The 27,490-nt window shown below is 45.0% G+C and overlaps 1 long non-coding RNA gene across 1 annotated transcript in view; it reads right to left on the reverse strand.

The window, feature by feature from the left end:
- LOC146767325 (uncharacterized) overlaps positions 1-26,701 on the reverse strand; it is a 32,945-nt gene extending 6,244 nt beyond the window's left edge. Inside the window, exon 1 of the long non-coding RNA XR_014955577.1 lies at positions 1,659-26,701. This is a non-coding gene — a long non-coding RNA (uncharacterized LOC146767325). The remainder of the gene's footprint in view (positions 1-1,658) is intronic.
- Between the last annotated feature and the right edge of the window lie 789 nt (positions 26,702-27,490).

A 27,490-nucleotide genomic window follows, 5' to 3' on the forward strand; every position in this document is an offset into this window, starting at 1 on the left:
AACGAACTGTCAATCCTGTACATAAGAGCAAAAAAGGGAATCATCAGTATGAACTGAAAAACCAACCTGTCTGTCCTCAGTTCTGGCTGGCAGCATAGGTAATGATTTATTCTCATTTCTGTGTATTTCACCTGGTCAATATTCCTCACAATGAAATCCTGAAGAGAAATTTTAGTAATAAAAAAGACAACAGAGTAGGGGTTAGAACCTCCCAGACTGATCAATCCCAGGGTATTTGCTGGTGGAAGGGAGGTGCTGATAACCCGGGCAGATATTCAGGCTTCTGTTTGTTTTGCTGCCCCACTCAATCCTCGCTGTGGTTGAAGCCAGCAATGTTTCAGTTAGATTCATGAGCTGAACTAAAACCAACACGCGAACGTCAAGTACAGCTCTCCTGTTTAACACTGTGAGTTCCACTACCAACAGCAGCAAAGTTCAGATACAGCTCACCATCAGGAAACCCTCTTTTCCCCCTCTATTAGTGTTACTGCAGAGATTAATCTGCCAGATTAAGGAGAGACTGTGACCTGAAGCCCTGATGGTGGAGGCCTGTGTCTCCCCTTAGGTTGGGCAGAGAAGCAGCTGAGCTCATTCAGCTTTTTGCCTGCTGCTGCCACCACAGTATCTGTTCCCAACCCAAGCAGGGCTGGGAAGTGAACAGCAACTCAGCTGGCTTCAGGGAGAAACCTCTGGGGAAGCCCAGAACAAAAAAACATCATCTTGGCATTAAAGGTTCTACCATTAAGTGAAAACATTTCATTAGGGTTATAATTTTGAAGTAGCTGTGGCTGTTCATTCATGATAATAAAACATTTTCTCAGCACTTTATTTACTGTATGTTAAGGGGGCTAAGGAAGACCTTCCTCTTCCTTTGTAACTCAGAGATTCTGCTCAGATATTTTAGGAAAACATAACATTGAAGATGCATAAAGAAGAAAGCTGAATTACAGCTGTAAGAAGAAGGGATGTGAGTAAAGACTGTGAATAAACAAAAAGCCATTTTTAAGAGAGAAAAAAAATTCAACCCAAGGAAAAAAGGGGGAAAGAAAAGGAAGGAAAGGAACTTCCCTCCTGCCAAGTGCATATACCAACCCCCCACTTTGAAAAACATCACTTCTCATCAAAGCAAAATGACAGGCTTATGGCTGAGCTAAAATGATGACATCCACATCTGAGATAAGACTCTGAAAAATGCAAGTTAAGTCAACTGCTCTTCAAGCTAATGGTGCTGAACAGAGACTAACTGCAGTCCAGGAGTCAGATAAACAAGCAGAGAGCACAGAAAAGACAACTCTAACAGTTGGACAGCCACTATCAAGTAATTTTGACTATAAAAAGGATTATCTCGGCTTGGCTAGATTGCTATGATGATACAGAAATTGTTTCTCTGGTTTGAAAGTGCACAAGAAGGGAGTATAGTTCCTTTTCTCTGTAAATAGGTCATTATCTGTGGCAAAGTATTACCAGGTGCTCTCATATTGAAATTTTCTTGCCTAGAATGAGGGACCTAAATCCAAGAGAACAGAAATTGGCTTCTTCCACACCAAGCGTTTCACCTTCACTCAGAGTATGAAATTCCAGCTGTCCTGTGTACAATTTCCATGCACATGCTATGAGCATGCTCCATCTGCCAGATCCATACTGAAGAGGATACTTACCTGTGACAGTGTCACCTTTGTGTGGTGCCCACAGGATGTGTGTCTCATCAAGAAATGCCTGCAGCCAAAGCACTGGCTCCTCTCTTGCCTTTCAGCTACTTGATGAGTCTGCAAAGGGGCAGGGGAAGGAAACAGAGGGAAGGGAAGCAGCCCAGACCCTTTGCAACGCAGGGACAGGAAGATATCAGTAGCAGGAGCTTAAGCAGAGCTACTGCAGAGCTCAGTTAGGGCAGGAAGGCAGGTGGGGCTGCGGCAGCTGCAGAATAACACTTCCCAAATTAGCTGCAGCTGCCGCAGCCCCACCTGCCTTCCTGCCCTAACTGAGCTTGTTCACAGAAGCCTGTAGCTACTGTGTTGGGACATTTCCATCAGCTCCCAATTGTGCTTGTTCCCACAGAACTCATCCCTCCTGGATCCACTGGGTCTGCATTACCTGCAGCTTGCAGATTTGACAAGCCCAGCCTTAAGGGAGTCACAGAAATGAGAAGTGGGGAAAGCATCAGAGTCTTTCACCAACAGGGAAATCCCAGGAGTTTTGAAAAGAGCAAGAAGGAAATCTGACATCTCATGAGTTCTCTCCTCCCTCATAAATTCTTTGCTTCTAAGCTTCTCCAAAACTGTAAAAATCTATGTGGCTGACTTCTGTTAGAGTAGTAAAGGAAACTTGGGGGAATTTCCCCTTTCATGCTGAAACTCATGGACCATTTAGTGTGTCATGATTTGGCAAATGTGACTGTAAGAAAATAGCTCCTCTTTGCAGATGAGCATCAACTCACTGCAATTCCACCACAGCCAGAAGTCTCTGGAAGAAACTGAAACGTGAGTCAGGCCAAACTATTCCTACCAATGCAGAATTGTTGGACAGCATCTCTTATTTGCAGTGGTGTAAATCAAAATGTATATCTATTTCTGATAGCATAAGGAGCTGACATGGAGCAAGATCAAAGCCTGGATGTAACTAATACCAGAAGCTGCATTTACGTCAGCCAGAAGAGTCTTTGCCTGGATATTGTGTTCAAGGTTTTCTGTATCTCTAAGGTTTTATTTCCTTTTCCTAACCATAAAAATTATAAAATGTGATTAACATAAAGATAAGAGGCAAGTAAAGCAGTGCTCTGACTGAGCTGAGAGTGCCCTGACTCAATTGGCACTGAAAAACTGCCAGCTCTAATCCTTCCCCTTCCTCCTCCACAACAGAAGATCTTTAGGGCAGCAATGGAAGGCAGTGCTGTAAGTCTGTTGCCCTGGGCTCTGTAGTTCACCAATCCCTGAGACATAACCAAAAAAAACAAAAGACTGTTCTCTGAAACCCAGCTGTTTTATGAACCTTGTTTCACTCTTGAACAGCACCATGAATACTTGAAGCTACCCAGTTGAAGACAGATGAGCTAAACCTGGCCTGGGCACCTGACAGGAAGGGTCGAAGCCTTTACCATTTCTTCCCTGCCTTTACCATCACAGGGAAGGCAGCATTTTGGCATTGCTGCAACAGCATTTCTGCCCTGCAAACCAAGGTATGGGGGTTTTGCTCCATTGCAGCTTTTGCTAACTGAAGCAAGAGGGTTTTGAGGTGCAGCAACCCTGCTCAGAACTGGCAGGAGGCTGGGTACAGGCTAGTGAACGTGGCTGCATCCAGCTCAGGACCAGTCAGAGCACAGATAAAACATGAGTCCAAGAGAGTCCACCACACCTGCTGCTATAGGAGCACTGGACAGACTCACAGCCCAGGAGAAACACCACCCCCAGGCACAGCACAAGGCAGCAGCCAACAGCATACAGGGAGATCACTACAGACCAGCACCATCATAGCTCTCAAAACCAAGAAGTGGTGACTGTGTTATCTTCCATGGGTAAAAAAATAGCTTTCAGGGAAACAGAAGACCAGAGAAGCAGCCACTTAAATCAGTGTGTCTCCTCATGAGAGTCTGACTCTTTTAGTTCTAGAGAAGCACAGCTGTGTTATTTTACTACCATAGCTAGAAGATTATTTATGTGTGTGCAGTACAGTTTTTAACTCACATTTCAGGCATCTGTGTTTACTCTGCTGGAAGCAGGTCAAGCTAGGAAGTGTTCTAGTTCATGCTAACATGTACAGAAGGCTGTTCCCTGCTTCTGCTGAGAGCCTCTGAAAAGAAAATACAACAGTTTGGAAATAACTGTTGAAGTGAGCACTCCATCTTGTTTCTTTGTGTTAGAGAAGCAGGGAGGAACACAGGGAAAGGCAAGCCATATTGGCACACAAAATCTGGACTATCTGGAAATAACTGGTGATGAATGGAGGAACTGCAATGTGTTCTTCACAGAAGTATTTGAATTTTTTGCATGTTCAAGCAACTTTCTTTCTTGCCCTTTTTCTTGTGATCAGAAGCAGTGTGAACAAGAGAGTCCTCTTCAATGAAACCTGGTGTATGCATTTCCATATCCATTCCAGGACATAAAAGCACTGATTTTAAAAATTATGTCCTGTGTGGGAGGCAGTTACCTCCACCTCCAACACAAGTGAGAGAAAGACAGGTGGTGTCATAGCAAAATCCTGCGCAGCCTCGGGATGGAGGCAAAGCAAATGCAAACACAGAACAGACCAGAATGGGAAATAAGATCAGGGTGAGTGCAGGATTCAGCCAAACAAAGCCTCATGGGATGCTGAAATTAACATCTGCAGTAATCTGTATCTATGTCACCCTGAAGTTCAAGGCGCCACAGGCAGCCATTGCTGCATGGATGTCAGTGTAGATGCAACAGCCACTGCAGGTCCTGTAGCTACAAGGCAAGGAGACCTCTGGCACCCCTTGGTGTGGTTCTCAAGTGTACTTGAAAAGCACTGTGCATGTCTGGGGAGGTTCCCAACAAGCAGCCTGCAGATGGGCAGTCCCCACCCAGCAGAGCTGGGACTGAACCCCTTTGCTGGGACCCTCTGGATGATGCTGGCACTCAGCAAATATATGGCACAGTCTTCCCAACAGGTTCAGCATCCTGCTTGCAGAGCCAGACGTGCTCAGGACATGAAGCCACAGGAACCTCTCTGTGAAATCTTGTTTCTAGGTTACATCTCACTGAACTCCTTCCACTAATATAATTAAATGCTAATTTACAGGAATGGTATTTGTTTACACATTGTTATTGTTGTTGGGAATTGGACAGGACAACAAAAGGTCTCTGCAGCATCTCAGTCACACAAATGATTTCAGGGACTCAAAGATAATGGCACCATAAAAGAGAGTTCCCATGTCTGGGGTGCTGGTATCAGCTGAGGAGAACTGACGGCAATAAATCCACCTCAGCAGAACCACTATGTGCTGCCCTGAAGATAAGAGCTCTTGCCAGCCTTTCACACATCCACATATGTTACAATTTGCTGTGGATTTCACTAAGAAAAATAAGAAATACTGCTCTTCACCCCAGGTCAACTCCATCTTTCAGAGCTTGCTGAGGTCCTCAACAGAGATTAGGACTGGGACTGTCCCCTGATGTTAATGATTGACACACCTCTTATCCTCAGCACTCCACAGTGAAGATGCCACTGCCATCAGAGGAACCTGATATGCATCTGTTTGTGCTGAGGAAAGTCATGAGCTCCTGGGCAGTCAGATTAGGACTGAAGTAATTAGGAATGTCTCCCTAACGGCACTCTTGCAAAATTTTCCCTAAAGGGCTAACCCTGGGAAGCCAGTGCACCATAGCTGTTATCAAAGAATTACATCACAGAATCACAGAATCATTTAGGTTGGAAAAAACCTCTAAGATCATCAAGTCCAGCTTTCAACTGATCACCACCTTGTCAACTAGACTGGGCCACTAAGTGACATGTCCAGTCATTTTTTGAACGCAAATATACCACTCCTTTCCTGGATCCTGATCTGTGGTCATGAATATGGTTATACAAGTTGTCACAGCTGTGACACTCTTGGACAAGCTTCTCAGCTGAGTGGCCAGCTCCACTCCACCATGCTGCAGCTGCAGGAGACGCTCCACCCCTCCGCCCGGCTTTAAACTCTTTAGTGGTTTAAATGGGTGTCTTGCAACAGCACTAAGGAAAGAAAATCTGGTCAGACATTTATTTGGTCAGAACAACTAAGGAGAGAAAAGGGATCTACTTGTCAGCCAGAAACAAGTGGTTGAGACTATTGCACAGTAACACTCTTATCTGCAGCCAAAGCGATACCTTAACACACAAGACAAGACATATAATAGGAGAGTAGATAATATTACCTTAACATTCTAACTGTGTTTCTGAGTAACATGCATGACTTTAATACTGATCTATTTTATCTGGAGCTAAATAATAGTAAATTATTTTGTTGAGATTGTTACACCCATGTACCAAACCAAATGTAAAGACGGTGTGTAGTACTGTAAATACCCTAAAGCTGTAAGGTTTAGTGCTAAGGAGGCTGAAAATGATGCTGTGGAGCAGCTTTCTTGGTGCAGACGGTTGTGTGAGGAAGCTGCTGTGAGGGACACCAGCCATTCCCCATTGCAATTCAGGCACTGCCTGTCCCACTTGCACATTAGAGCCTATCTCCTCATCCACTGTGACCATTGGCTTGTCCACTTGTTTAGTAGGAGAAAACTACTATCAGACCAGCTGGAGATTTTCCTCTACACTTGGAAATAGCAGCTCTGTTGCTAGTAACATCAAACAACTGCATTAAATCCCATAAGGGTTTTAATAAAAATTATGAAGGGTAGATGGATCATCTACTGAGGTCCAATAAAGTTTGAAAATCTACAGTTTATGGAGTGTGGCCATGCTTCACTGGATCCTGGATCCTGAGGCTGCCAGGCTCCACATTAAAGGAACAGTAGAGAAAAACATTTCAGACTCCTCTGATACACACCAGCATTGCCAGGGACAGCCTTTATCTGCTGTGTTCTCTCTCGTGGTCTGCCTCTGTGAGAGGAGTCGTGGCTGTGCCAGGCGCCTGCTGCCTGCCCTCAGCCCGCGGTGCAGCGCGGCCGCCTGAAAGCGCGGTACCCCACGGAGATCCTGCTCCTGTGGGCCCAGAGCTGGCAGCACTCTGCTCAGAAGGCTCCCTCCTGGGGCTTTTAGGAGAGTGCTTTCCCAGGCTGCCAACCAGAGCACTCAGCAACCCTCATCTGTATCTGGTAGACTTTAAATGTCTCCAAAAATGCAAATTACATGCAGAAAACAACCTGGGAAACTGTTGGTGAGGAGAAGGGGGGCATCCTTTTTGTATTCAAACGATTGTTTTCTCACCAGGTGCCTAGTTTATGATTTTCCAATAGGACTCTGCAAGCCCTGGGGAAGTTCTCTTCTTTATTAACCCAGTAGGTGCACCAGCTTTTACTTCCCATAAGCAAATCTGGAGAGCAGTGGCACAGTCAGGAGCCAAGATATGTGCAGGACACCAATAGCTGAGGAGGAGGTTGATGCTTGCCTAAAACCTAGAGAAGTATCAAGAGGGACCTGCTTTGGATGTAGAAGGTTCCCTGGCAATCAACTGTGGGGATATTCTAGCTGTGATTCCATAGATCTGCATTCACCATTCATTGCATCTCAGGCATGTGCTGGAAGAGGTTATCCTTCCTATTGCCACAAAGGCCTTCAAATTTGTCTGATTCCAACCTTTTCCTTCTACACCTGGCTCTTACATATATATGATCTCCCACCAGTGGTCAGTAATGAGGATTTCTGAGATGCCCTGTAATGAGTGTGTCTACAGACATAAAATGCTGATATAAATGAACTAAAAACAAATGTCCAGAGTAGGGAAACAGAAAGGCTTCTGGGTTCTGATTACACTCCCTTGCCTGCTCCTGAGTTGCTTAAAAAGCTCCAACTGTTCTTTCAAGCTGAATTTAGCAGCACAGTATTAGGTCAAGATAGCTACTGACTGCACAAGTCTTCATAATGTTACTCCCCTGCACATATGAACTTCACCCAGAATCAAGCCATAGAAAACTTTTCCAACATGTGCTACCTGGCAACTGACATTTGCAAGAGTTTTTCCATATGGCACACTGACCTAACTACGAGCTCCCTTTCAAAATGAAGTACAAAAACACCCTACCTCTCCTTTGTTTCAACACAAAGCATAAAAACAGCAGAAGACATCACCTAGCCCTTGTCATTGCATGTGACACGCTTGCAAGTATCTTGCAGCAGCTCCCAACCTTTAGGGTTATTTCCTTTTTTAGCAGTCACTGCAGTAGAGCAATTGCAACCTCCTGTAGAAAGCAGTAGGTAAACCATCCCTTAGAGAGGAACAACTTCTATTGGAAGTTCTTCCTTTTGCTTTTGATACCATGGACCCTAGATGGTGGTACAACAGTAACTCACATCCAGATAAGATAACCCTCTTCCCAGATGCAGCACAGAGGAGCAGCCCTTATGCTCTGCTGCACCCAGTGGTCCAAAACCCCAGACCTCTGGAGCATCCAGACATCATGTCTAAAATACGGTCTTCATCACTACACCCTTCTCAGGTCTGAATCCTTCAAAAACTGTTCCTGCCTGGATAGTGTTTTGATGCCCCAACAAATCTGCATTGTACATTGTCCTTATGAGGCACACAAATTTCTCCCACACTTCTGTTTTCCACTCTTCTCACACATTCACTGAGGTGCCTATCCAAGTGATCTGCCTCCATCTCCTGTGTTTCCCCTGGAAACATGTCTAATCTGGACAAATTACTGGCCATTGTCCTTCCCATGTGCCTGTTTGAGATATGCCCAATTTCTGCTCACACTTGAAGCAGTCCCTCCTTTGGCAAGCATGTCTTGGGAATGCCTTGTTGCTTGGCAGCTCTTGGTCATAGGGACCCTGGCAGTTCCCTGAGCAACTCTCCTTCCAACTGGAACAGTATCTCTGCTCCCCACTTTGCATCCTTCCCAACCATGCCATATATATAATCTCCTCTTCCACCTGCACGTCTGGGATTCCTGAGAAATCACAAGTGTCTGTAGATGTTCCAGCCTATTTCTTTTTGCACTGTCTTATTTGTTCTCAATCTAACAATCTCACCCACACTCATGGAATTTATCCTATGGTCTGACATGGAGTCATTCCCAAATAGCAGAGGAACATGACTTTCCCTTATACTGAAGGGTGGAAAACTCAAAACGTAGCCCTCTTCAGTCCTTCAGGCTTATTGAAACCTTTTTCCTTTTTGATTCAGGGAGGGAGAAAATCACTTGGAGAGGCAACAGATAAAACCTTTCTTTGCACTGGCAGATCATTATCTAGGGATGTTACAACTTCTCACAAAGTATTTAATTTTATGAAAAAAACCAGTATTTTTTAATACTCAAGAACTTAAAGTTCTTTATTGAGAATTAGTTTGTCACTATTTGTGATGCCTGGGATGAACTTCAGCATGTAGATAAAATTCAGATTTTCCAAAGCCACACAGCTTCAGTAAAATGAGAAAACCAGCAAAGAATATATGGTTAATTTTGAAAATAAATTACAAATTTAACTGAGGGTAATATATATATATATGTATTTTTTTAGTCTAATGCTGTCATCCCAGTGCTGGTCTTTCTCCTGAACAGACAAGTCCAAGAGAAATTCCAGGTCAAAAGCTGCCAATTTATTATTTCCTATCTAAAAGGTGAATAATTGTTTTTAAGTTGTAGAGAAAAAAATTCCTATAAGTTTTGGTAGGAGAGCAGCAGGTGCAAAATCTTGCAAAACAGTTTCAATTATGCCTTTTCCAGGGCCCGTATGGGTTACACGGAAAACAATTTTTCTTGAGGGATCCCTTCCCCATCTTAGCCAATCAGGACAAATGGGAGCAGGACTGCCTGTCCAGGCAATCAGCTGGAAGCTCTGCTCAGGTTTTGGTGTGGTTCTTCCAAACATTTTGCACCTGGAAAAAGTACCTGATAACTTGAGGACTGTGGTTTAAAAATCAAAAGGTAGGTTTAGGAAAAAGGTACAGAAGAACACGCTGGAATTTCTATATAAGGCAAATCTGGATGCTTCTGTGCACCTTCACATCAGCCCAGGTGATGCATCACTTCTATATTTAGCTGTTTATAAATGTGTATGGTTTCTTTTTCCTTTTGCTTGCAATGCATTGGATTCCAGTTCATGACAGTCCTGTGATGCTTGTCATGCACATCACCAGAAACCTAGCAGATTGAAACTATCATCTCTCAGCCTGATAACTTGACAGCTGGTTTCTGAAAGTGAAACTTGCACAGAGGTAAAATGTCAGTGGCTTTAGGCAAGTTCAAGTGACTGTTCATCCTTTACACAGAGCCCAGTTAATTCTCACAAAGAGACGTGCTTTCTCTTAACAGCTATTTCTTCCCCAGAGTAAAGACATTTGGTCAATAGAACAACTGCTTTATCAAACGCAAACAAATTCAGCTCTTGGTCTCCATCTAATCATTAATACAGTGTTTATCTATCCCGTGTTGCAAGAGCATAATATGTTCCAAATGGGAGTTCTTGAGAAAAAAAGGCCTTCATTGCCAACCTTTCCCCCTCCTTGTGGTGAATTCTTTTGTTAAGAGCTTCAGGAACTGGAATTTCTCTAAGCAATGCCCTATCAACGCAATCTAACTCTCCCCACCCCCCCCACCCTGCACACACATTTTGATTAAGTTACAGAAATCGTGTGTTGCACAATGCAAAGACACTTGACTTCTCTCCTTTATAGTATGCACAGAGGAAAACCCCTCTCTTGCTTCCCCTCATTCCAGTTTGAGCCTTAGACATTCCGGTAAATAAATCCAGCATTCACAGTGGAGAGGAACATCAAACGTCTTCAAATCACACACACTTTTCATAATCATTGTTATCCAAAAAGGTCAATTAACTTTTTTTTTCTTTTATGGCTTTAGGGGGTGTTTGTTACTTAATGTTTATTGAGTAATACCACATTTGCTATTCCTGGAATCTTCCCATTCTTGCAAGGCTTTTATTACTGCGAGTATATGCACCACATTTCCTTAAATCTCTATCAAGCTGCCAGACAGGAGACACACTGCAGGGTTATAGTGAAAAATTAAGTTTCAAGGTTGAAGAACCTGACCAACACAGAAAGAGGACATAAGACTATAGTTTTTCTCCTTCTAGTGGAAGACCTAATTTGGTTAGACAGAATTCACTTTTTGCCATTGTTTTCTTTTACCTCATGATATGGCTGCTGAGTATGTGCTCCAAGCAGTGGGAACGGGAGAGAGAAGATGCCACTGGACAGTTTTGCACAAGGTTTCATCTTTGCTAAACCATAAAATGGCCTGAGGGTGAAAAATATCCTTCACTGTTTAACCTGCAGACTGCTGAAAGGTTCAACCCAATACTTTCGTTTGAGAGGGAATGAAACAAAATATAGAGAAACACAAGAAACTTTGTGAGTCACACAGTAGAGAACCAAGCACAAAATGATTTTCAAAACTTGCATAAAATTTAGCTTTTTCCTGGAAGGGAGATAGGAATTACTACAATGCTGCTCTTAAAAAACCAAGAGTGATTAATGATCCTTTTTCTATTGCAGAGAGGAATGTAATCTATGAATAACACTGCAGTTCCCCAGATTGCTCAAATGAAGAGAACTGTTATGTTTATTCTTAAAAATGTAACCTTTATTCTAGATTTAGATTCCTAAACCTCCAGCCAGTTGAGAGTATTAGTCTCATTAACTAAATGAATTAAATTATATCAGATATTTCCTTTTGATCTAGATTTTTACAGGCAAAAACAAAATCACTTTCAACCATCTTCAAGCAGGACAATAGTTGTTAAACTAAATGAAGGGGTTTTAATATTGTAGGTTTTTTGCTCTTCTAGATCTTATCTGGCACATCTGTAATTTCTCAGCCTCCTTCAAAGTCTCCAAGCATGGGTAGCAGAGCCAGACCCAATAAGCCATTGTGGTTCCCACCAGAGAAGTGCATCCTTTCAGTGACCTCCTGACACACCCTGATTTCCCCTTTTGCACAGCATGAGAACAGTACAGACCTTTTTATTTTTTTGCCAAATTGTCATATTAAGTCATCATACCCAGAAGTTTATCTATAATTATTCCCATTTCTTTCCCAGATTACAATGTTTCAGGGTGTTGTTCCCATGAAAGTGATTAATTCAATAGGCAATGAGGTGGCAGAACTGAAGACTAGAAAAATAACCTTAATTTTGGTCACTGAAGGAATGCGCTGACTAAAGCAAAGAGTTACAGAGTGAACAAAGGAAATATCAGGTGAATCCCTACTTCTACTAATCTTGTCCAATAGCAGCAGCCAAGAATATGCCAGGAGTCTCAGTCTCAAATCTTAAGCTCAGAATTGTCATGCTATTGCAGAATTTAAAATTACTATGATGTATTAGATCACCTTAAAACTCATGCACTTCAATTAGAGTTTGGAAAAACAATCTGGTTGAAGCCAAAGGGTTTGGCAGCCAAGGGGACATACAAAGATAAGCCATCATCCTAACAGGCTTAGAGAAACAGGTAATTGGGTGGGGCATGGCTTGCCAAAAGGTGAACCACGAGTGCTGGTAACAGAAAAGGGAAGACTTTGTCAGTTCTGGACAGCACAAAAGCACCTCTTTCCCCCAGGGAATGATACAGCTCTGCACAGTGGGGGTCCGTGTTGTGTCTGCTGTGAAAAGAACCAGGACACTGTTCAACCTGTGCAGACATAGACTCGCACTAAAGCACAATTTTTGTCTTGCAGATGATGCAAACTTAGGTTAATTGCATTCATATTTCTGTCCTCAGCAGCCAGTCTAGGGGAAGAAGGAAGTGCTTAGTGCTGGCATCTATGTCTGACAGGCAGTGGATGATAGTGGTCGTCACAGAAATGTGGTGCCAAGACACATGAAAACATTGACAGTTGAAAGCAGATGTGTGTAAAGACCAAATTCACTCTGCAGCCACACTGTAAATTCACTGTCCTGGCAGAAGGAGCACTCTGGTCCCCAGACCAGTAGGAGATGCTCTGGCTCACTCCTCACTCAGCGAGGAAACCATGGAACCCATGGAGCCAACACACCATGCCTTGTCCTGCTCCCATACTCCTCCATGTCCTGCTGGGGCCACAGCCACGGTGGCTCTTTGCCCACAGGTTTCAAGCCACTTTCACATTCCCCCGTGCAACCCACCTGGGGATTTGAAGAAGCCAGGGCAATCCTGCCAGAGGCCCGGGGAGTCTGAGGAGCTGGCCCCGCGTCCCCAAGCTGATATGGCTGCTACGGTAGGCTTTTCACTAGATGGAGCTAGCGCATGGGTGCTGGCAAATCTGTCTTCTCTCCTAGAGGTGCCCCTCAGCCAGAACCACATGAAGAAGGAATGTGATCCCATGCAGTGCCCCTGGCTCCTCAGGGCTCATCTGTGGAAAGGACAGTTTTTGTTCAGTGCAGAGGAGAGGAGGTTTCAATGACTAATGTTTTGGCTGATGCAAATTCAGAAGAATATGTGAATGAAATGTTCACAGAAGTACTGGAGGCAATGGGTTTAAATTAAATTGGGGCGAAATAGTAGTGCTGCAAAGCCAGATGCCTCTGGTAGAGGAGGAGCCAGACAGAGGAAGAAGCAAAATGGTGCTGGAAACACTGCTGCTCACAGATGTCCTAGTAGAGATGAGGTAAAACTCTGGAGTAAATTTCCATTGTCTTCCAAAAGCAAAGGAAATATTTTGAGGATTGCTTAACAAGAGCTCTGCATGGACAGGGAGAGAGTGGAGGTGTGGTACAGGCCTGTAACAATGCATCTGGCGTGTCCAGAGACGGCACCCAATTTCAGCAACATTTAAACTTGTTGCCTCGGAAGGTGCCGAGGTGATGGACTCACAGGCCATCTCCATCCATGCCTCACAACAGTGTCAGGTGAGGCAGGCTGGTTAGACATCCCAGTGCCACCTAGAGTACACATCCCACACCTTCTCCCCTTATTGCTTCTTGTCCCAGCCATCACTGCTCAACACCTCACAGCCAGGTGTCCCTCCCCAAGTGTCTGTTTCCTCCACCCCATCCTCCTGCTCCCACCACTGGCCCAACACCCTCTTCATCATGCTGGTGCTGAGCTGCTGCTTTAAATAACTCACCAGCTTGGACACTCCCCTATTGCTATCACCACTACTGATGTAGATCCAAACCTCTGAACCATGCTGAGGTTTCAAACCTACTGCTTTTGTAGTATTTTGATGGGTGCCAGACTTTGCACACATTTTCACAGCTTATGTTCATTATTTAATAACCTCACTAGTGCAGTCACTGTCTGATTTGAAAATCGATACTGATCTTTGTTACAGTCTATTTGCAGAGGTAAAAATAGAAGCCAATAGATATGACTTAACAGAGAACCAGATGAAAACCTGCAATATGAATCAAAAAGGTGAAACCAGTAATCAGATTGAATAAATCCCACTTACTATCCAAGAAATCTGTTCTTAACACTTTCTGACTAATTTGTTGCTGTGACCTCTCTATTTTTTTATGATTTATGATGAAAAGTTAAAACTGGTCTGGGGCTATAAATCAGTGACTAGGCATCAACCCATTGCTGATCATGAAAGACTAGCAAGTACTCCTTGGACTGTTTTTCTGCAGATATTCAAACACCATTTTGGAGTTTCTGAAACAAGTCGGCATTTTATCAAGGATGTGTGATATATTGGGTGTTAGCCAGACTTCAGTGAAATGCACATTCAGTTTCAATCCTTTTTTACCAGATTTTGTTTGTTTGTTTTGTTTTCAAATATGTGCCTCAGAAAGGCAAAGTGTGTGGGTGGCTGTGGACAGAACCATGCTGTCCCTGCTCCAAACTGCAGTAGCAGCTTCATTCTCAGGTTTGCTTTCCCTCTGTTTAGGGACATCTAAGTTTCTTCTGCATTGCAGGTCCACAGAGGAAAACCAAGTCACTTTTTGACACATTTTATTGAAAGTGGTGGAGTTCAGCTGTAGACGTTGATGGGTCTTATTTGGATGCATCCTGCAAATACGGAACTTGATCGTCACTACTGGTGGGTCTCTGCCTTATCTGCAAAGCAAATTCAGGTCTGGCAGCACCTGAGTGAAGTGAAGGGGTCTACCTTCAGCAAGGGATCTAAATGCAAACTGGTGGAGTTACTAAGCTCATCTTGCTAAGCCTGCGTATCCCTGCTGGGCTTACCATCCCTGGTTTCCATCACAGAGGCATTCCCACACCTCTAAGATTATGCAGTGCTCCTACAAAGCATATCCTGGAGGCTTGAGTCCAGAGGGTTACATCCCCAGTCTGTCTAATGCTTCTGTGCACCCCTCTCCTCCCCCACAGAGAGGAGATGATAGTGCAGTGACAGGGGGTCAGGAAGCATGGGGTGATGATGCTTCTGTGCCTCTTACACTTCCCTAGCTCCCCCAAGCTGTAACATGAGAGCCAATACTTTTCCAAATGGCCATCGGCACCTGCATACAGCCACAGCCCCGAGCAGTGGGCGCAGCCAGAAGCACCTGTGGCAGTGCTGGGCACCCACGGCCCCACGCTGGCACTGCGTCCCCAGCATCCTGCTGGGGTACAACAATAGCCGAGCCCCTGGTGCCTGCTGAGGGAAGGCGGGGCTGGAGCAGGGGACACGCTTCACACTCCACGCTCCACTGCCAGACGCTGGCAGACCCACTTCAGGCTGTCCCTTTCCACGTGTCTCCTCTCCCTTTCTCGCCAGCGGGACAGCGTGATGGCATTGTCCCCAGGCCCAGGCCTGTCGCTATTAGTCCCCTGGCATATGGAAGCTGCAATGTCCCAGGGCGCCACTGCCTGCGTGCGGGGCTTCCCTTCTGACACTTCTGCATTCAGCCTGGCCCACGCCACCATCGCAGGGGGATTTTTACAAAGGGAGAATGCTTCCTTTCAGCAGTCTGGGGTCAGCGCAGGGCTGCTTCACTTACAGAGGTCAATCATTAGGATGCTCAGAGATGGCTGGGATGCTTGGGAAGGGCACAGTACACTCCACCCCCCTGCTTCTCCCAGTGCTGTGCATTGTCACGATGATAAATGAGAGAGTGAGGTGGGGAAGCTCTTGACTGAGCGTGGCCTGAGCCCCTGGGGGTTCACAAAGTACTGCAAAGCGGCAGCTGATAAAATGGTAACTAATTCAATTAGTGAAATTTAATTTAGGTGGGGAGCGGATGGTGGCTTTGCCAAGACCATATGGGAAACCAGTGGTGTTTCCATATAGAAGAACTTAATTTAAACAATGAACTCATGGGTCTTCATAACCCAGTGGCCAAAGAGCCCCCAGGAAGCCCTGGAAGGGGTTGTACTTATTAACCAGACAAAAGCCTGGCGAGTCTGGGCCAGTAGGGAGGAGTCAAATGGGAGTGAGTAGCAAAAATGATCCAGGTTCAGGTCGTGAACGTGGCTGAGTTGAAAGAAATCTCTCCCAGCATCAGAAAATAGTGTTTATCTCCTCACATACCCCCTGCCTGCTTCCTCCAAGCAACGTGATCCATGACTGAACCCCTGCAGCCCAGCAGGAGACGGCGGGAGGCTCGGACGTGCGAGGTGAGAAGGAAGAGCTGGATACGTGCTCCTCATCAGTGGGGAAACAGCTCCACGGAGAAATGCCAAACTTCTGCAAAGACTAATTAGAGTAAAAGGCTTCCTGTCCCTCATGGCCCTGCGCCGCTGCGCTCCCTCTGAGCACCTGCCTGCAGAGCGCCTGACCTCTCCATGTGGGCAGGCTGGCTGGTGAAGTGAGAGGAAAAGGGGGAGACTCGTATCACATGCATTTGTGGGAGGAGAAGGGAATGGCAAAGCCAGGGGTGAAGAACCGGCATTGGGAACACTGGGGTGAGGAGAGACTCCCTGTCTGCTCTAGGGGAATCACACTACAAAAGCCATAGAGTACAACAAACCTCACCTTTTCTAACTGGAAAAGGATGCAAAAAATAAAAGTGATTTTTGGTTTGATTTGGCACTGAGGCCCTGCAAAGCCTGGAAAGAGTACTGTGATAGCATTCTGCTCGTGAGCATCTTTCCATCATGGAAAATGTGGATGTAAAGCTTCATATAAACCAATTTCTATGTTTGAAAACTTGCTCAAAAGGCTGGCCTGTCTCTCCAGTTAGGAAATAGAAACAACACCATGTGATGAAAACAGGCAAGCACCACAGACAACTTAAGCAGCAAACATCAGACATTTTGAGAGAAAATACTTACAAAGAAATGCACAAGTAGCTGCCCACGACTGTGACTCCGAAACATCGATGCCTTTTGGGAGCAATTAGGGTTTGTCAGAAGGCTGAGAAAACTCTGGGAGAAATTCCAGCTCCATTCCTACTGCAGTTTAGGTTCATATGGAGAAAGCCCACCCTGCTGCAATACCCATGCACTGAACAGGCCCGCTCCAGCATAAGGCTGATACCCCAAGGCAGGAGGATCTGCATGTCTCCAGGACAGCAATAAGATGGTGCTCTGCCACTGCCTTGGACAGGGAGAGATATGAGTGCTCTCCCTGGATGAAACGTGAGCCCAAGAAGGAAGCTTTCCACCAAAAAGAAAAGAGCTGGAAAGAGGGATCCAGGATTTTTAATCTTTGTTATCCAGTTTTGTAAGTGGAAAATTAAGAAACAAAGACATCTGGTAAACTGTGAGACAATATAAGTAGGCTTGAGTAATAACCACAAATCATGCATTCAGCAGTAATCCTGGCCCTCTGCGCTCACTCACTAACATTGAACTGTTCTCTTTGTGGGTTGCTGTTTGGACACTAGTCAAAGGCAATTTTTTTACAAAGACATAGACATTGAGAAGGTTTTCATAGGTTCTTTTTTCTGAAGAGGAGAGTTAGAAAACATAGAAACTTCTGCAAACCTTAAATAGAATTTTTTTGTTATTTACTCCCAAAATAGCTGAAGTGAACAGAGCTCTTCAACTCTTTTGTGTCCCACAGGGAGCTTGGCAGACAGGAAAGGACAAGCCACCCTTGGTGCTCACAGAGGCTCCATCATGTGCAAACAACATCTTTCTTTTGTACTCTTTAAGCCCTCTACTCTGGCACCCCGTGTGGCTTCCCAGGGTTATTTTCTCCCATGTGCCACTGAGCTGCAATGAGTCAGTGCCCAATGAGCCAGGCCAGTTGCACATCCCACACACCACTGCAGCCCAAGTGGAGAAAAGACTGGCACTACCCATGCTGAGATATTCCTGCAGAAAAGGGAGAGGCTCAACAGAAAGGTGAGGGAAGAGATCAAAGAGAGGTGCAAAGGGTAAAGAAAGGACTTGTTTGCTTTCCCATTCCCCATTTTCTCATTTGCAGAGAACTCAAGTCATTAAGCACTAGCAGTACTGAAAGCTGTGGCAAGATCTGACATTGCAGGGAGGATGAGGTGGCAACAAAGGCATACTGGCCTCAGCTCCAGCATGGCCTCTCCCAGCACTTCCATCCCTATCTGTCCCCTGTGTGCAAATATGTCCCCATTTTGGGTCTTCCTGCTACTGTGTTCCTTTGCCAGCCAGATGCAGCTGCATTAACCCTTCCTGGGCTTCAGGATGGGCTTTTCCATCTTCTTTATCCACCTATTTTGGCTCAGGAGTCATTAGTGCCAAGAAGGTAGGAACATAGTTGTCAGGGTCCTCATTCATCACATCTAACTTCACATCTGCCATGGAGGACCTTCTTTGAATTCCTTCTGCTAGAGGTACCACAGAAGAAGATGCAAGAGACAGGGCAAGAGAAGTGGCACTAATGCATGAAAAACATTAGTGGCTCAATTAGATGAACACCCGTATGAGTGGGCATGCAGCAAAACTGCAGGATTTGTTCTCTTTTACATTTTGGGCTTTAGGTACCCAGCGGTCACAATTTGTGCGGGTTACTTATGTTTCCAAGGGCTAACCTGGGTACTCAGAGTCAGCAGGACAACAAAGATCAGTTGCTTGACAAAGGAGATGCTTACACAGAGATTGCATTCCCAAAGGATCCCTTGCAAAGACTAGTCTTCTTCTGAGTGAGCTCATTGGCATCTGAGGTGTTTTTGCAGGCAGAAATATGCAGTGCACCTGCAAAGGCACAGAGTGGTGAGAAGGATAAAAGCTGTCCTTCTTCAATGTAAAACTGATGAAGAAGCATCACAGGTGCTGTCCCAGGTGAATTGGGACAAAATGTAATGTGATCACTTCCTGCCATGTAAAGACAATGAGGAAAAAAAGGAAGAAATATGTCACTGAGATGAAAACCAAGCAAAGGAAACATGCTGAAGTTTATCTTCAGCTACTCCATTCTGGGTTTTGAGTACATCAGCAATTGGAAGGTGAGCAGCTCTTCCTGGACACCCAACAGAACCTGTGTGAGAGAATGGACAATACTAACAAATAACACCATGGATTTAAGATTCACAAAAGAAAAAGGGAAAATCCAGAGTGGGGCTTTCTGGAGTTTGTTTCTTTTATGCACCACTGGAATCAGAAAATATATCAATATGTAAGTTTAGCAATGGGCTGAGGTTTCGCGGAACTTGCATGAGAGTGGCCCAGTGCCTAACTCTACTGTAACCCGCAAAGGTCACACACTGAAGTGCTGGTTTCAGACAGCGACTCTGGGAATTTCAGAGAGCTGTTTAAAGGAACACTCCAGGGGCTGGCTGTGGTACTGCTCAGGCTGAGTGGGAATCTCACTTCACCCCACAGATGCATAAAAATCAATATTTTTTTTGCGAACTGTCTGTTTTTGCCTATTCTCATGAACTTTTTTCAGAGCAAGCTATAAACTTCCTTGGCCTGTGTGGGGAGGCATAAACTTTCTGAGATGGCTGTTGATGGAAATGTTTCAAGTTTTAACTGGATTTGCTAAGTGAGATACAGGAAAAATGAACTGAAAAAAACCCAAACTTTTCTCGTATGTGGTATCAACCATTCATCCACATCCACATCAAGAGTACTCAGTGGTGATGCACCAAGACAGTGCCTGTGCTTGGCTTTTGTGGAGCACTGTGCACCACTACATGAAAGCCTGTATTCGAGATACCCTGAGCTCCCAGCATGAGACTGCTGCATTTCTATGGTGTCATCACATTGAGACTTTCTCATAAGAAATGAGGTGTCAGGGTGCAAAACTGCTGATGAAGAGCCTGCAGCAGCACTGGTGCCTTTGGATCAGAGTGAGCTTGTGCTGTGGAAGGGCAGAGAAGGCCAGTGCATTCCCAGACAAAAGAATAAATGATACTACAATAGGATTTGGCAACAAATGTGAAGCACTGTTTGCTTTGCTGCTGCTGAAAGTGTAGAGGAAGGCACAGTTTGTGATATTTCATCTCAATTCTCTGATCCAGATGAAGAAGTAATGTTTTAGACTGCTAAAACAAAGAAGAAAACTTTCTGCATGCTTCAGTTAGTAATGTCTTACTAACAAGGCTCATTCAATCTAGTTTGCACCATTCAATCTAGGCTTAATATATGTGTGTTCACATACCTCCAGTTTGATCCATCCATGTGCCTGTCTTGTTCATGGCTGGAAAAATCCTATTTTGATTCTGGTTCTCCACTCAGCCTGGCAGGCTGATAACTCTTGCATGGTGCCTTTGCAGGACAAGCACCAGTTTAAGAAAGCCAGAACTTTCCTTTCATGGAAACTGTGGGTTGCATATGAATCTCCACCTCAGCAAATTCTCAATTTCGAGTGGCCTGTGCAATTTAGTGGCTGTTTGAACAGCTCCAAAAGCCTGCTCCTGACAGAGCTAGAGCTGAACAGGTGGCACAGGCTGCGAGGATGCACAGAGGGGAGCAGAGATAACAGGCAGGTGCAGCTTTCCCACTAACAGCCTGTGGAAGACAAAAATCCCTCAGGAAGGGCCACATGTTCTCAACAGCCTCCATGTTGTGGCAGGCTTGTATGCCTCATACTGCCCCTATTAGTGTGGCTTCAGATGACCTTTCTGAATGCAGGAGACACAATCCATGGCAGACATATTCATGGACTCAGTGTGCACAGCCTTGTTTTTACCGGTTTTAAAGAACAAGGATAGTACCAAGTGACTTTGGTTTTTTTAATGGCCATCAATGACAGAAAGCAAGACTCAAATATCTTAAGAAAACTTAACTCAATCCTTGTATTTTAGTGAGACAATTGTTTCTTAGTGGACACAACCATGATGACCCAGAATGACCCACAGACTACAAGCTGTATGTGCTCTGTGCTTTCCAGGTAGTCTGGTTTTTTTCTTTATTACATGCACCTGGGAAATGCATGGAATCCATATTCTTCTCGAAGGACTCTGCTCATTCTTCCTACTGAGGAGACTTCAGTACAGCACAGGTTTCATCAGCATTTCTCTGTGTGCCCTGTTTGATTGGAGTTCCCAGACCTTGTCTTCTGTCTCCAGGCAAAACAAACCTTGCATGTGTTGCAAAACCTTTCTCTTGAAATGACTTCACCACTAAATAACAGCTGCTCTGGTGTGATGCTCAGAGCATTTTCTGAAAAAAAAAAGGACATTGTCATAGCCAGGGATTTGTACAATGCACTCCACAAAAGGAGGGAAAGAAAGTAAATATAGAAAATTGAGATATTCATAGTTATAAGAGACACAACAAAAGAAAAACTTCCAGGAAATGACTCTACACTGGGGCTAAATCCAGACTGCTGGGTCCAGAACATTTATTCAGACAACCCCCTCAACTAGTAAGTGATTTAATATCTAAATAAAACCATTAGGTTGTTAGCTATGGGTCTTTGACAGTCTGAGCCCAGCTGGGTGCATTTAAAGCATCCTTCTCTGCAGATATTGACACACATATTTTGTATTCACATGTTCATATTCGCTGCATGCCTAGCCAGAGGAGATGTCAATGCAGCCCAAGCCCATGTAACACTTTGTCATTTGGTCTAGGCTAGTCATCTTTGCAGTGTTCAAAGTAAATGGAGGGAGAAAGAGAGGTATTTCCAAAGGATAATTAATTCCACCCCAAGATAAATGGTATTAGCAGGGAAGAAGAAATTAGGTTGATATTTGAAGATGCCTCCTCACAACTTCAACTAAACACCTATCTTCTAAATCAAAAAAAAGAATGGGTCCTGCCATCACTGTGTAAGCCAGTAATACAATACAGATGTGTAGAGCAGTAAGTGACCAGATGGTGAATTTGTCATACTACAGTGTAGTTTCTTGTAATATAAATACAGGCTGATGAAATAGCTGATTTGCTCAACAGACTGCCTCAGCTTCATTACAAGAGCTAGTCTGGAGCCCTTACAATTTGTCAGAGGGCCCTACATTTATTTATAGAAAATATTATGGTCTGGCAGTGAAAGATTATGTGCAAGCAATAATTTTTGGTCAATTAATCTAAGGTTCTCTGTCCTGAAAAAGAATCCTAGCATCCATTTTTTCACACTATGTGAAGACATTGTATTTAATGACAAATTATATTTAAATGAACAAAACCACTGCAAGACTACAATACATTAAGACTACTAAAGATAGCCTCTCCCATCTATTCCCCTGTGCCTCAGTAGCAATGGTTTTATTTTGAACTAGTAAAGTATTTTGCTTCCATCTTCTGGATCAGAGAGCTACCCAAATGCTTCAACAAAACTATTTCTAGTACTGTGGGGTCTCTGCAAATAGAGAAGAGGGTGAAAGTTAAAGGGAAAAAAGGGTCTGTGTGAATCATTCTACCTGGTGGGAGCAGTTCTTTACTGCTTGAACACAGGCAGCCCACAGCCAATATCTCCCAAGGCAGGACAGGACTAAGATCTAGGCTCGTGATTCATTGCATCTCCCTTGTTACTCAAGGCAGAGGTATGGCAGATCCCACTGTCTCCCAGTCCTTCAGTACACATCTGTCCCAGTGCCCAGCTGTGCCGCAGCTTGGAGCGGGCACGGTGACCCCCAGACCTGCTGACCCTGCTGTGAGGGAGACAACAAACACACACCTGTGATGGCACCTGCCCACACGGCTGTGGGAAAGCGAGCAGGGCCAAGCCTGCTGGAGAGCAAAGTCCCAGCATGGATAATCCCACACAGCTGCTGGAAAGCTTTCTGACAGGTTGCCTCTAAGGCACCAAAGAAATCCTTCAAGAGAAGGTGTGCCTTCCTTGGAAGATCGTCTGTGAACAAAATCCCTGGTCACTTGTAAGCAGCAAACACCAGCCCAGCTCTGCCCCACCATCCAATGGGGATCTCTGGACAAGCACTGCAGAGCCAGCTCCCTCATCAATCACCTTCCCCAGGTCAATGCTGCTTCTGGGAAGGGTTCTGAAGATGTGCATGGTCATACGGCATCCACAGAGGATCTTCTTTGACGTATGCTTTCTGCCCGGGGACTTTTCCACTCAAGGAATTTTCTCCAGCTGTGTGGAAAACCAGTAAGAGCAGGCATTTATCCAGCATTTCCAGAAGAAGTTAGTAGCTGTGTTAGTAGCTGGCATTGCTTCACTAAAGAAACATCGTGTTGAAAATGATGTTAAAAATCTTTGGTCTATTAATCATTTAGTTTACATAACTTCATAGCTTTTAGAGGTTATATGCAATGCCAGACCTCAGAGAAGTGGCTTTTCATGTGGAAATGCAAATTAGTAATTCAGGTAATTAACGATTGCATGTCCTGAGTCACAGCAGTGCATCCTGACACCCTCAGCAGTGGCCTACTGCTCTTGTTTTGGATCTAAATAGTATCCATTCAAATGTGGCCATTCTTTCATCCCTCTCTGTCCCCCCTGTGGAGCTTTTCTTCCAAAGAGCCCAAAGGGGAAGGCCTAGAGGACTGTCATGGGGGTAAGGATGAAGATATTTTGGAGATCTCAAAGATAACATTTGAAAGTCAGAGGACACTTGGGCTACATAACATGAGTGTCAGGAGTAATGCCCTCCAAAAGCCATTCTAGTCCTGAGGTCATCTCCCACTTCTTCTTCTGTTCAGGCCATAGATTTGTTAGCATTGACAGACCTGAGACTCACAGGAAAACTCCCCCAGAAAGTACTTAATGAGCTTTGGTGCTGTGTGATGGATAGCTTGGTTCATCCTTTCCCCCTCACCACATACAGAGACAGAGCCCACTGACACCTTCAGTGTGTGAACCAGTGCCACTTTCCTTCAGGCCTGTCCTCCTGGACACACTGTACTGCTCCCAGGAGACCCCAGAGTATGGCAGCACTGCAAAAGCTGAACTTGAGGCTGCAGATGAAACCTTTCTCTCTGGCCTGCTCCCCCTCCTATCTTGTAGATGCTTCCCAAATCCCCAAGTGTGGTCTGTGCGTTTCCCCTTTGAGATGGATCACTTTTTTATTAATTTTACAGTAAATCACTTCCCCATTTCCTTTGTTTATGCTAGGTGGACTCGGTGGTTTCCACCTCTGTGTGACACAGCTCTTGGCACCCGAGCACAGACCATAGCATCGCCTCAGCGCATTCTGCGTTGTGGGCTCTCCTGGAAAGAAGGTGAAAGGGCTGGTTCTGCACTGTCATTTCCCTTCACCCTCCCACACCAGTGCAAATAGGAACTGCAGTCTTGCATCCTCAGCCTTCCTGCTTCAAACAGGACACTTGCAAATGCTCGTGCAGCACAGCTTGGGAGTGTGCCTGCCACAGAAGTACCATGGCTTACCGAGTGCAGCTGCTCCATATCTTACCTGCTTCTAATGCCATGAACCTTGCTTTCCATTTGGAAGAACACTTCCAGAGGAGTAACTGGTGGCATTCTCAGTTTCCTCAGGAAAAGCGAGGGGACTATTTGAATCCGAGGTTGAAGGTTTCAGCTGCAGTGTGCTGGCTGTGAGTAAGCTTAGGGTCACAAGTCTGGTCTTGTCACATGCAGACGTCCTCTGAGACCACAAAGCGAGCAGCCACAGCCTCAGACCCCTTTCTCCCTCTCAGAGCACCATGGCTACAGGGTGGTTAGGCACCGCAGTGACAGAGGGTGTACCCAGACTGTTAACAGCTGAAATGTACACCAGGACACACATCCTCACTTTCCCCGGGGCTGGAAAGGGAGAGGGAGGAATTTTGACTTCAGTGTCACAAAGTAAAGTAGTCAGAGCTTAGCTGCAGATATTAGTCCAGGCCTTCCTAATGGGCTGGAACAGGCAGGGAGGAGGCAGTGGAATCAGCCATATCCCCAGGCAGGGGAACAGGTGTTGTGAGTTCCTGCGGGTCAATCACAAAATTACCATCTAGAGCTTTATCCTCCAGGAAAGTCTCCTCTCAATTCTTACCTCTCTCACACTCTCAAGAATTGCTCCAAAATATTAAGAGAATAATAACAAATTCAGAGGATTTCATAATTGCTCCAAAATAGTAATAGAGGATACTTGTTGCCGCCCTGAAAGACAAAGCGAGTCACCACACTATCAGCCCAGCAGAGGCAGCATCCTTTCCCTGCCCTCCCTCTCCTCTGCCCACTCCACCCCCTCCCAGGGCTTTGGGCCCCTTGCTGAAAGTAAACAGCTGGCTGTTACTTCTTTAATTTCTTTGTTTTCTATGGCTTGGGTCCCAACCTTAATGTCATTTCAATGCCATTTTTCTTCTGTGCTGAATAACAGGTCTGGAAATATCCATCTCATTACAGACAGGACGTGTGGCAGGGATCCTGCTGTGCCCATGCCAGGTGCCTTTTTCCTAGGGGCTTGGTCAGTGCCAGTCTCCGAAGGCACCCATTGGAGCAGGTTAAGTGTCTCCATGGAGATCTCCCCAGCTCCGTCTCGCATTCCCTCCCTTCTCTTACAGCTTCCTGTTTATTGTAAATAACATCCCCATCTTGCCTGCAGATAGTAGCTCTCTGCTTTGCCCTGATCACCTGCCCATCCAAGTTGCCTCCTGGCCTGCTGTTGCCTGGGAAAACAGCAATACCATCCATTGAAAATAACCTTTGAAAATCCTTTGAAAATAAAATAACCTCCAGCCACATTGTCCTGTCACAGGAAGGGCACTGCTGTGCCCAAGCTATCGAGTAGCTGTACAGCCCTTCCCCTCACTCACATCCACAGCATGCCTTGATTCTACCTGAGCAGTTGGGAAAAGAGTCTGAAATTTCCCTAGGTCTCCAGGATTCATCTACTTCTTCAAGCTCCATATAGTCCAAAAATCCCACCTCCTAACCAGCTTCTTCCACCCACTTTTTGATGTCTGCCAGAGATGAGGGAACCCCATAGGGAATAGCATTTTTTTTATGATCTCACAATGTCAGTAAAAGTCTACCTTGCTTTAGTATGTTCATGAGGCCACCCTTGGCTGGGAAACCATCCTCATTTCCAGGGTTTTTTAAGAGATTTGGGAAAGAATGGAGAAGTAAATGCACCCATGTTCTTTCTTAATCTATCACCCTACTCTCCAATGCCAAAAACTGGTACGTCGCCTTCGTATCACTACAGTTCTCTGCTCCCGACATTATTTTGAGGATGTATGTTCATGCCAATGAACCATTCCAAAACAATTTCACCAATGTATCTGACAGGTATAGACTTTTCCCTGACATGCCTGTGCAACAGCACCTACTGCTCACTGCAAGGTTATTTTCTGTGCTGATCCCCAAGGCAAGCTGCCTCTCCCTTTCTGCACCTCTGGCAAGCTCAGCTCCCTGCCCCTCTCTCCTAGCTGGAGTTTTATACATGAGGCTGTGGTGGGGAGGCATCCTGGTAAGAGTATGTGCACATAATGTTATAATGTTCAAGTTGCACTTGGTCTATTCATCACTTCACTGATTGGGGCCTCCGTTTCTCTCACTGGAACGGGAAAATATCACTGATTTCCTTTCAGAAGATATTCCTTGGTGTCTTTAGCAAAACACAAGCTGGATAAGTCTCTGTGAATGGATGAGAAGTTGTATTTGTAGCTTCCTATAACAGGAAAGGCAATATATCTTTGGAGCTTGCCAATGTGATAGCAGAAAGGAAAAGCCTCTAAAATTCTCCTGGGACAGAGTTTTGTCACCCAGCTTCCTTAGAATAGCCTAAACCAGTACTGCCAGCATGACTTACCATGCTTCCAGCTCACCCTGCCTTGCAGCATGCAGCCAGATCCTAGAGATGCCTGTGGTGCTTCTGACCCACAGGCAGGTGCATCTGACCTACCCATAGGTCACAGAAGTGCAGGTTCATAAAACACAGCACGAGGGAGACCCAGGCAAATTCCTGTCCAGCAGCCAGTGGGAGGAAGACTCCTCCTACTGACTGGCACATACAACATGTCCCTAGATACAGAGTGTCACATGTGCATAGGAAGCACAGCTTAAAACATGATTATGATAAAATAAATATTGTGACAGGGATTAAGCCACTCTAGTTGTCTCTGAACTGAAATTTTGGATTTGCACAGAAACTATTGGGGTTTGCACAGAAACTGATGCTGACAGACAGAAATTGAGATGGAGAAAGGAAGTCCTGGTGACAAAGTTCTTTCCATGAAACATTTTTAGGACTGAAAGGTCTATCCACCTTCAACAGCTGCCTCCAACTAAGTCAACAACTCCTTATTTCAGGGTTTCTGTGAAGGTTCAGGAGTAAGTTTATGTGCTTCAAAGTTGCAGAGGTCCAAGTGCTGCAGATCCCACCAGGGTGGTGGGTGCAGATCCCAGTCTGTCATCACCATAACAGGGAGATGATCAGAGCTTCTCATACCTCTGACAAACCTAGGAGAACCTAAATTCTCCTTGATCAGTCTTTAGACCCGAGGAACATACACAGTGACTCCACACTCTTTGTTCCACCAACAGGCATCCCATTTCCCCCAGGACCATTGCTTCTCATCAGCCCCTCTGTAACATCTTCCCTCCAAGAGCTACAGATGCTCCCATTCAATGCAAAAAGAGTCACCAAAAAGACACAAAACCAGAAACAAATCATGTGGAGAAGCTCCTCCAAATCTTTAAGAGAAACCCAATGCTGCTTTTGGAAGAGTGATATAGGAAAATCTTTCTTCCATACTCACATTCTTGCTCCTAAAACA

This window comes from Lonchura striata, chromosome 5, assembly GCF_050655825.1.
Source record: "Lonchura striata isolate lonStrDom1 chromosome 5, ASM5065582v1, whole genome shotgun sequence".
Taxonomy (NCBI): Eukaryota; Metazoa; Chordata; class Aves; order Passeriformes; family Estrildidae; genus Lonchura; species Lonchura striata.